Source organism: Apium graveolens, chromosome 8 (genome assembly GCF_009905375.1).
Source record: "Apium graveolens cultivar Ventura chromosome 8, ASM990537v1, whole genome shotgun sequence".
NCBI classification, from domain to species: Eukaryota; Viridiplantae; Streptophyta; class Magnoliopsida; order Apiales; family Apiaceae; genus Apium; species Apium graveolens.
The window spans coordinates 241,681,600-241,691,322 of NC_133654.1; the positions used below are offsets into that span (position 1 = coordinate 241,681,600).

Below are 9,723 nucleotides of genomic sequence, written 5' to 3' on the forward strand. Positions count from 1 at the left end.
AATAAATACAGCAATTAATACACCCTAGTTTTCAATCCATAACATTTGGTGCCGTCTGTGGGAAGCATAAAAACAACCATGGTGAGAACACGGAGTGGGAGCAATGCCCCCGAAGGAACACCGGCCGGGACAACCCAACCAATTTCATCAGTAATGGAGATACCCCTGCATTCAACCTATGTCGCCACCCAAGGAGGAACCCTGATAGGGGCAATTGAGCCTCAGCCACAAGGGACGAATCACCTGGGTCCTCAAGGGACGAATTCCTAATTTCTGTAGCTACATGCACCTGTGAATCCTCGACCCATTGGGTATGAGTATTCCACCGTAGTGACCACTAACCCCCCTTATGGGATTCCCTTGTACCCCGATGTTGGAGGAAGTGGATATGCAAATCGGAGTGAAGCGCAAGGGCAGACACCCCCTACATACGCTGTTTGGCTCCTATTTTAGAGGATCAAGAATTCTCTGGGCCTTACACTGAGAGAGACTCTGAATCTTCAGATGATGATGTGGCTCCAAGAAGGAGGCGTACTGGTAAAGAACCGATGCCTGATGGTAATCAGCATCCTAGGAGCACCCGAGGGACGAATCCCTAAGAAGTGCAGGAGAGAATCAGGGATCACGAGGCTGAGATCCAAAGGATGGAGCATGACCTTGAGGCGCACCTGACCCCAAGACCCCCACTACCTCCGAGGAGGAGAAATCCTCCTCCGAGGAGGAGAAATCCTCCTCCAATCATAGACATGGATGGTCCGCTGCAAAGAAGGACTATTATCCCAGGGGCTGATCCAAGTGATCTTCTGCCCCTAGGAGATCCTGATGATCCCACTCCACCATTCATTGAAGAAATATTAAATGCCCATACCTCAAGGAAGTTTAAGATTCCCACCATCAAAGCTGATGATGGCACTGGAGATCCCGCTAATCACTTCAGGACATTCTCTAATGCACTGTTGCTACAGCCCATGAACGACGCTATGAAGTGTCAGGTCTTTCCTCAAACCCTGTCGAGAATGGCTCAAAAATGGTATAGTCGTTTGCCTCTGAATTCTATTGGGTCCTTCAGAGAGCTAAGTCAAGCTTTTATTAAGCTATTCATCAGTGGGAGAGTGCATGAGAAAAGTTCAGCATCCCTCATGAGCATTGTGCAAGGAGAAAAAGAGTCCTTGAGAGACTATCTGAATCGTTTCACCAAGGAAGCTTTAAAGGTCCCAGATCTTGTGACAAGGTAGCTATGATAGCACTGCAGCAGGTAACTAGGGACGACTTCTTCAAGATGTCGTTAGCCAAGCGCCCCCTGAAAGCATGTTACGGCTTCAAGACAGGGCAGGGAAGTACATCAAAGTGGAGGAAAGTATGAGAAAGACGGTAGTGAATAACGAGCCCGCTGGTGGCAAGAAGCGAAAGACCGATCTGGAATATGTTGCTAAGGACAAGTATCCTAGAACTGAGCAAAGCACTGATTCAACCCCGAAAAAGGGGGGACCTGGACAAAAGTTCACTGAATATGCTAATTTGAACGCTCCTAGAAGTTAGATCTTGATGGAAATCGAGAAGGATAGAGATGTTCGTTGGCCTAAGCCCCTGAAGGCTGATCCTACCAAGCTGGATAGGAGCAAATAATGCAGATTTCACAAGGATGTTGGTCATGACACCGATAAGTGTAGACAATTGAAGGATGAAATAGAGTTCCTCATTCAAAAAAGAAGGCTGAGCAAGTATATTGGAGATGGAGGAGATAGTAATAACAATGGAAGAAAGAATTTCGATGATCATAGGAGGGATAAAGACGATCAGGGGAGAAATTCCCAGCCCAGGGGACCGATGATAAATGCAATCTTTGGAGGATCACGACCGGGAGGGCCAATGATAAATACGGTTTTTTGGAGGACCAACGGTTACGGGCTCATCCAGAAACTCAAGGAAAGCCTATACTAGAGAAGTTATGCATATTTTCGGGGAAGCCCCGAAGAGGGCTAGGACAGGAGTCACAATAACATTCGATGATTTTGATACCTTTATAAGGATAGGTTACAATGATTCTCAATTAACCCCAACTGATATGCCGATATATGGATTTGCTGGAGTGGAATGCCCCGTGAAAGGGATAATTAAGTTATCGATGACCATAGGCCAGGAATCAAGATAAGAAACACAGATGTTAGACTTCGTAGTGGTAAAGGCTGGATCAACTTACAATACAATCATGGGAATAACGGGAATACATGCTTTCAAGGTAGTCCCTTCTTCTTATCATTCAGTGATGAAGTTTCCCACCCGGAATGGGATTGGAGAGAAGAGAGGAGATCAAAAGATGGCAAGAAGTTGTTATGTCGCCTCTCTTAGGGCTGATGGAGTTGGGGGGTAGGTTTTGCCTATTGAAGATCTAAATATTCACAAGAATGATGAGAAAAGAGGGAAACCAGCAGAAGACTTGGTCCCAATTCCTTTGGCTCCCAAGGATCCTGAGAAAGTAACTTTCATTGGGGCATCACTAGAAGAGCCCCTTAAAGGGAAGTTGGTGAGATTTTTACAAGAGAATAGTGATGTATTTGCATGGTCAGCAGCTGATATGCCTGGCATAGACCCGAAACTGATCACTCACAAACTAAATGTAGATCCAAATCGAAAGACTGTGAAGCAAAAGAAAAGGAGTTTTGCCCCTGAGAGACAGGAGGCAATCAAGCAAGAGGTAGAAAATCTTTTGGAGGTTGGTTTCATTGAAGAGATATAATTTCCAGAATGGTTAACAAACCCTATGATGGTAAAGAAAGCTAATGGAAAGTGGAGAATGTGCGTGAATTTCACTGATCTGAATGATGCATGTCCAAAGGATTGTTTCCCGTTGCCAAGGATAAATACATTAATAGATGCGACCGCTGATCACGGGATGCTGAGTTTTATGGATGGATTCAGTGGATACAACCAGATCAAGATGCACAAGGATGACATCCCTAAGGTATCATTCATCGCTGACTTTGGTGTTTTTTATTATCTTGTTATGGCGTTTGCTCTCAAGAATGCAGGAGCTACCTATCAAAGGTTGGTAAATAAGATTCTCAAGGATCTTATTGGTAAAACTATGGAAGTTTATATCGATGACATGTTAGTCAAAAGTTTGGTGAAGTCTGATCACATAACCCATTTGAGGGAAGCTTTTGAGGTGCTGAGATATCACAAAATGATGCTAAATCCTGCAAAGTGTGCTTTCGAAGTGGAATCTGGAAAGTTTTTAGGATTGATGGTCTCCAAGAGAGGAATCGAGGCCAATCCCGATAAAATAAAATCTATCCTGGATATGGAACCACCACATTCCATAAAGGACGTTCAGAAACTCACTGGAAGAGTTGCGGCACTAGGACGGTTCATCTCCAAATCTGGAGACAAGTGCTTGTCATTCTTCAAATCCTTGAAGAAAGTAAAAGATTTCATATGGACTGAGGAAAGTCAGGAGGCATTTGAAGGATTGAAGAAGTATATGGTTCAAGCCCCGTTGTTGTCTAAACCAGCTATGAATGAAGTTTGTACTTATATTTGGCTGTTTCATAAAATGCCTTGACCGTTGTATAGGTTAAGGAAGAACATAAAGTCCAGAAACCCATATATTATGTCAGTAAGATCTTGCACAGAGCTGAATTGAATTATTCGACTATTAAAAAATTCGATATTGCCCTCTTAATGGCCTCAAGAAAGTTGTGTCCTTACTTTCAAGCTCATAAAAATTGAAGTGCTAACAAATCAGCCCTTGAGAAGCATCATTCATAGCCCCAAAGCTAGTGGGAGGCTGATTAACTGGGCAATAGAATTGGGAGAGTTTGATATTAAGTACAAGCCGCGAAGAGCAATAAAAGCCCAGGCATTGGCTGACTTCGTGGTGGAGTGTACCATACCCAACCAAGAAGTCGGGGGCAGGAAAGTACTGAAGCTCAGGGTATTGAGAGAAAAGAGGATAATGAAGGAGAGAAAAACGGGGAGAAGGAGTATTGGGTTCTTTATTTTGATGGAGCATCAGAAACAAATTCGAGTGGGGCAGGTCTTGTTTTACAAAGTGCGGATGGGTTCTTGATTTAATATGCCATGAAGTTAGACTTCTCAATCATAAATAATGAAGTTGAGTATGAAGCTCTGATAGCTGGCATCGGCCTAGCAGGAATATTGAGGGTCAAGAACTTGAAAGTCTGCGGGGATTCGAAGCTAGTCATATCCCAGGTCAAGGGAGAGTTTGAGGCAAGAGATGAAACAATGGCTAGATATGTCCGCTTAGTAAGGGCTGTGATGACTCAGTTCGATGAATGTTATGTCGAGCACATTCCAAGGGAGGAAAATGCTAAGGCAGATGCGTTGTCTAAGTTCGCTTCATCAGAGATAGAGAAGAGTTCAGGAAGTGTGTACTTCCGTATTTTGAAAACGCGGAGCATTGATGTTAATCCTATAGCTCCTATAGGGATGGGGACATCATGAATAGATCCCATTAAGGTCCATATTCAAACTGGTTGGTTGTAAAACAATGTGACTGAAGCGCAAAAATTGGTTGTTCGAGCATTGAGATATTCCTTGATCGATGGGATTATGTATAAAAGATCTTATGGGGTTCCTTATATAAGATGTCTCAGACCTGATGAGGCACGTTTAGCTCTTGAAGAAGTAAACGAAGGTATCTGTGGACAATACTTGGGGGGCAGAGCACTGGCATATAAATTAACCCGTTTAGGTTTTTATTGGTCAGAGATGATGGTCGATGCCAAATACTATGTGAAGAAGTTTGAACGTTGTCAGAAATATGCACCAGTGGTTCGAAAACCTCTTGAGATGCTGACTTCCATCAATTTTCCCATCCCTTTTTCTATGTGGGGAATTGATATACTTAGGCCTTTTCCCATGGCCACTGCACAAAGGAAGTTTCTGATCATAGCTATAGATAATTTTACTAAGTGGATTGAAGCTAAACCATTATCCAAGATCATAACCAAACAGGTTGCACAATTCCCGTGGGAAAATATCATGTGCAGATATAGAATTCCCCGAATCCTGGTCACCGATAATGGAACACAGTTCAATAATAAAGAGTTTAAGAAGTATTGTGAGGAGAATGAAATTGAGTTGCGGTTCACCTCCGTAGCTCATCCGCAAGCCAATGGGCAAGCGAAAGTGGTAAATCGTATAATTCTAGATGGGCTGAAGAAAAGGATCGAGAAATCGAGGAATAATTGGGTGGATGAAGTACTCCCGATACTTTGGGCTTATCGGACTACTTGTAAAGTCACAACCAGAGCAACACTCTTTATGTTGGCATATGGAGCAGAGGCGGTTGTTTGTGGAAATATCGCACTCATCTCCCAGAATCCAAACATACAATGCTGAAGAAAATGAGGAAGGGCAAAGGCTAGCCCTAGACCTAATTGATGAAGTACAAGATGAGGCGCATGCCAAGATAGTGGAGTATCAAAAAAAGGATTCCTTCTAATACAACTTAAGAGTGAAAGAAAGGTTCTTCAAGCAAGGTGACTTGGTTCTGAGAAAAGTGGAAGCTTCTGGCGTTGGGCAGAAGGGAAAACTTGCCCCAAATTGGGAAGGGCCATATAAGATCAAAAGTGTTCAAGGAAGGGGATCCTACAAACTGGAGACTATGGATGGCTTTGAAGTCCCAAGAAATTGGCACGCTCAAAACCTAAAAGTCTATTATGTATAAGTTTGATAGGAAAAATGTTCATTTGTCAAGATGACAAATAGGTTTAAAAGCACCTGGAAGCTTTACTTGCTTAGGATTTTATGTTTTATAAGACTATTATTTTCAAGTTTTAGTTTTACCAAGACTTATGTAAGGGATGAATCCCAAAAATTTATGGAATTTATGAAATTTCCAAAATATGATATTAAGTTCCTATGACACACAAAGTTATGATAAATAAACTTAAAGTACAAATAAAAAGCATAAAGTTCGATAAGTAAAGGAGACTGATATAAGTTCTGAATAATAAATAACAAAGCCACGCAGGGCCAATAAAAACTCTAAGGAGCAGAGGTGCCCTCAGCATCCATGTCATCATCTCCTCCACCCTCGCTCGATGTCTGAGTGGTGTCGATCGCAGAAGAAGAAAAGCTGAGATCCACTGCCGCGGCCCTGGAAGACGACTCTGAAGGAGGGAGAAGCTGGTCCTGGGGGATATCATCTGAGAAACTATACGAGTACAAAACCTCTGCAGTAGAGTCTCATCATCAGGACACACGTAGTCCGCCAGGTTAATGTCAGGACAAGCCTTGTTCACGTCCAAGGTCCATGTCCCAGCTAGTCCTAAAAAACCCAGGAAACACTGTGTTATCCCTAACCCTCATGGACTGAGTAAATTCCTCCGAGTCCAGATAAGAATCAATCGCTCTATCCTTCTATGCCCTCAGAGTGACCAGCTCGGCATTCGCTTCTCTTAGCTCCTCCTCCTTGTGCTTCATCCTCTTCTCCGGCGCAGCATACTTCTTCTGCTTCCTCCTGAGGGCATTATCAGCATTATCTGAGGCCTTCTTCCACGACTCAGCTTGCCTCACAGACGCTTGGAAATGAGCATTAGACTGAAATATAATGATAAAGAAGGAGCGTAAGGCAAGAGAATGCTACGAGTATATATAACAGAAAAATGAGTTTTAAGAGGAAGGACTATACCGAGGCCAGAGACTGAGCACCCATAAGCTTTATCATCTCCAAATATGGACCTGCCACGATATCAGTGAAGTTGTTAGGGGTCACGGAGTGGTAGGACCAATCTCATGCATGCTTCGTGGATCCAGCCACGGTATCCCCTCGGTGAAAGCCCCAAAGAGGTTGGAAAGCGCCAGTGGCAACAGAAGTAGAAGGAGCAGGAGCATTTGGGGTTTCAGTCTCCCCTGAAGAAGCCTCCACCATAGGCTCCTTGTGCTTTCTCAGAAAACTAGGCTCCAATGCCTTGCACCGTGGATCCAACCAAGCAAGCCTAGCCTTTTTCATCCTCGCTATTTCCTCAACAACCGGCAAATTATCCTCGTTGATCTCCTTAGCAGCTGCAAAAGCAAGGGAAAGACAAAAATAAGTGGCGTCAATAATACATGAAAGAAGGTACCCCTCTAATAAAGTCCAGCTGGGAGTTACGATGTTATCCTTTATGAGCTCATTATAAATAGTAGTCTCTTCGGGAGTTAGGTGAATAGATTTGAGGCTACCATCGCTGATCTTCCCGAAGGAGGATCTAAAGAGGGTGCCCCAGTCTCCATTCTCCCACTTAAGCCCGACAAAGCTATCCCTCCAGTGTTGGTTATTGTCAGGATCGAAGCACTGTTAAAAATTTGTTTGCATTTGGGCCTTTGTCTAATATAAACCCAGCCACAGGAGTTTTGGGAATTATTGTAACACTGAAATTTTTTCCTAAAAACAGCTACCGACAGAGGGAAACCGCTTCTAAGACACAAAACCATGAAACATAAAATGTTTCTCCAAGCATTAGGGGGAAGCTGACATGGACTAATCTGTAAGTCTGCTAATAAAATGGGAATGAACTCATGAAATGGAAACCTAAAGCCCAGCAGTAAGGGCATCTACATTGATGAATAGAGTGTCGGGCTTCCAGTGGCATGTGCGATCACCACCTTCAGCAGGAACTATCCTAAGGGGAGGACGGACGTTGTATGTTATATTAAGCTTGTTAATAGCATCTACGTTGTACTATTTGTTACAATAGTCAAATGACACTACTAGAAAACCTTCAATATACATCGTCCAGAAACCGATGTTAAAAGTTTTCCTGACCGATGTCTATGCAGGTGTAGAGAAAGGTACCCCCATATGACATCGGTCGTGAACTGATGTCTGGAAAGAACTTTAACATCAGTTTCAGATTAAAACCCGATGTATATTCTATGTTTTTATACAAAAACTACATTACAATCTTTTCTAAATAGCTTGTATATGATCTAACTATGAACCTTAATAATTTTATAAATTATAAATCAGTAATTACATCGTTTATAAAAATAAAACTGATGTCAAAGCCCACTTTAACATCGCTTTTGAACAACAACCAATGTAAATTCTTATTTTTGGCATCGATTATAGTTTCTGACCCTTTCATACATATTTGTTTCAAAGCTATAGTTGTACAGTCTTTTCTTTTTAATAGGATAATCCCTCAAAGACCTTTGGCGTTATAACCATTTGCCTTGTTGTGGTAAACTGATTTTGCTTCTAATCCGGGATCATTATAAGTAAAAAAGATCTGTCAAATAACCCATGCCAACACACATCAAATAAATGATGGATTAAGATTTAAAAAAAATCAACGACATACCAATATTGATGCAATTTTTCATTGCTCATTTTCGGAGGAGATTTCCAATAGATTTTATGTACCATCCAAAAACAGTGTACCAGATTCGTAAGTATAACCCCTAATTACAAAAGGCAAATCAAGTACAAAACTATTACCATTACAGTATAAAGACCAAGAGATATACCTGATTAACTCCACTCACTTTAAATGTGAAGCTCTGAAGCAACCTAATCTTTGGAGCTTGGAAGGAGACCATTTGAAGCTCAGTTTTCCCATCCAAGGCAGTCATAGATCTATAGCTATCCTGTAAAAATTAGAGTCTAGGTTTATTTAGAATGCTTCACTTATACCTGGGGGAAGAGGAAACACAGTGGACTGAAGAACTTGGGGTGGGGGTAGGCTGAAGCCATCTTGTAAAATCAAGTTAACAAAAATGCAACTCCTGAAGCAAGAAACGAAGCAACAAATTCTAGAGACAAAGAATATAGTCTTCAAAGCAGAGCTGCCTCGTTACCTGTTAAGCCAACAAGTCCCGAAGTAACAAAAAGGGGACACACTCTTGCTACTTCTTATCAAACGGACACAAATGCCAACGCCTATGTTCACCCTAAGCTACCAGACTATAAAATTTGATTTGTTTGTAAATATTTTTAGACATTCGCTTGATAGCAAAAGCATGTTGTTCTGATAGATATAAATCAAGGCATTTTTTATATATTACCATTGTATGGTAATTTCTTGCATCTGATATTAATAGATTATGGTGAGTCTAGTGCCTCTAGTATTAAACTGTGTGTAGAAAAATGGAGAAGCTACTACGAAAAATAATAATTAAACGAGAGAAACTTCACTAGAGTCATAAAAATTAGACTCTTGATTAAGCTGTTACTTTGGTCCTTACTGTTGGATACGCTAAATTCAGATACTTTGGAAATAAGACACATTGGTCATGGGGGTTTGTTCCACAATAAACATCATAACCTACAAACTCTATGATAAATAGCTCTGATAATTAAAACTTAGGGTTTCAATTCGAAACCCCCAATTAAAACTTTAAGATTAAAACTAATTAAAAAGCAAAGCATCAACTAGTTACAATGTAATAACTCAAATTTTTTAGACCTTGTAAAACGTTTAAATGAATAGTAACCCTAACGGACGGGAAAAACTTTTGAGCCCACACTATGTAGTGCATGAGAAAATGAGTTTCGGAGTTGATATTACGACTATACGTATCAAATGAGTGTATGTAAACGCTAATAGTTTTCGAAGAAAACGAACTTTGAAAAACGACCCTATTTACGACTTATCAAGGATTACGGGAATCACAATATAATTACGAGATTAAAATCCTACGGATTTATATTTAAGTAGTATAAATAAAAATATAAGGAATAAATACGAAAGGAATTACTTCGCAAATCAATTA

General features: G+C 41.2%; 1 long non-coding RNA gene across 1 annotated transcript; it reads right to left on the reverse strand.

Moving 5' to 3' along the window:
- Positions 1–5,835: 5,835 nt before the first annotated feature.
- Positions 5,836–9,043, reverse strand: LOC141678515 (uncharacterized). The gene is made up of 4 exons (XR_012557777.1): positions 8,809–9,043; positions 8,479–8,598; positions 6,659–7,032; positions 5,836–6,567 (listed from the first exon to the last, which is right to left on the reverse strand). It is a non-coding gene; the product is annotated as an uncharacterized LOC141678515 (long non-coding RNA).
- Between the last annotated feature and the right edge of the window lie 680 nt (positions 9,044–9,723).